Consider the following 1,559-nt stretch of genomic DNA (forward strand, 5'->3'; position numbering starts at 1 on the left):
GAGAGAGCATGATTTTAAGAAGTACTGATAATCCTGAGGACAGGGGATTCTGCCCACATGCCTGGCCCAAGGGGGAACCCACTCATCCTGAAACCGGGACCTGTTTAATTGGTACAGGATCCTTCTGACTGTGCCCAGTGCTGACACAGGAACAAGCTCTCTTAACCCAGATCCCCTGGACAGGGAGCACATCTGTCAGAAGTGCATTCAATCCTGAATGCACAGGGGATACCACCACTTCTCCTCACATCCCTGCCCTAAGAGCTCCTCACCTGGAGGCTTCTGGATCCATGAACCTAGGAGCTGTCAGGGACATGATCCTTCCAGGTCCCATGGTCAAACATCCTGGCTGAAATGCCAGTTTCCAGTGTACGAAATAATCCTGAAAGCAGAGGTAAGACCACCACTCCTACCTCTGGAGGTACCTTTGGAGATCTCACAACAGGAAACCAGGATCCTCTTGGGTGGGATCATTCAATTTGTATCTGTTCCCTGGAGGAGGTTCCCTCAGACTTCTGTACTGAGACACCATGGGAGAGAGCAGGCCTCTCAGAAATGTGTTAATCTTGAGAGAACAGGGGGGAGAACTCTGCTTACTCCTCTCCCATTCTGGTCCAAGGAACCGACCTTTAGTGTCCTCAAAATAAGGAATTCTAGGAGCAACTGGAGCAAAGTATCCTTTGTTTGTTTCTTGTATGGAGCCGGAAAATCAATGTAGAGCAGTGGTACACACATAGGGCATTGGTAAGAACAACACTTCTGTCCCTGACAAACCCTACTGGAGCCCTCAGGACTTAGGAAACCAGGAGCCATCTGGGACAGAATACTTCTGTTTTCTGACTGTGCCCAGAACTGATCTGGTCCCATAATTCTCTATATTCAGATCTCCTGGGTAGATAGTGTATAACTCTCAGAAGTGTGGAAAATCCTGGGAGATGAGGGCAGGCCGCCACTTCTCTCCCCTTTGTTGCCAAAGTTGAACCCTTGTGGATCCTTCTGCACAAAGGAACTTAGGGGCAGACTGGGATGGGTCCCTTTTAGATTCTGCCTGCACCTGGAGCTGACCCGGTGATACAGCTTTCTGTATCCAGATCCCGTGAGTTGCAGAGCTGGACTCTCAGAAGTGTGGACAATCCTCAGAGCTCTGGGGAGACGATCACTACTGCTCACATTCCTGGCCCAAGAGGAACCGGCCTGGGCCCCTCTCCTGGACACAGGAAGTTAAAAAGCAGTCTTGGTGGGATGGCTTCTTGGTTTCCAATCAGGTTGTGGGGATACAGGGCCCAAAACTCTCAGCACCAAGATCCATGGGGAGAAAGCTGGACAGTCAGAAATGCGTTCAATCCTGAGAGCATGGTGGAGACCAACACTTCTGCTCACATCCTTGCCCCAAGAGGTGCCTGTCTGGAGCCTTCTGGACACGTGATCCTAGGAGCGGTCTGGACAAGATCCTTCTGCTCTTTACCTGTGCATGGAGCTGAAAGGCACTATCTAGGAGCACTGACACACCAGAGAACAGAGGTAAGACCACAATTTCTGCTCAGAGTGACCCTACTGGA

This window comes from Rattus rattus, chromosome X (genome assembly GCF_011064425.1).
Source record: "Rattus rattus isolate New Zealand chromosome X, Rrattus_CSIRO_v1, whole genome shotgun sequence".
Classification (NCBI taxonomy): domain Eukaryota; kingdom Metazoa; phylum Chordata; class Mammalia; order Rodentia; family Muridae; genus Rattus; species Rattus rattus.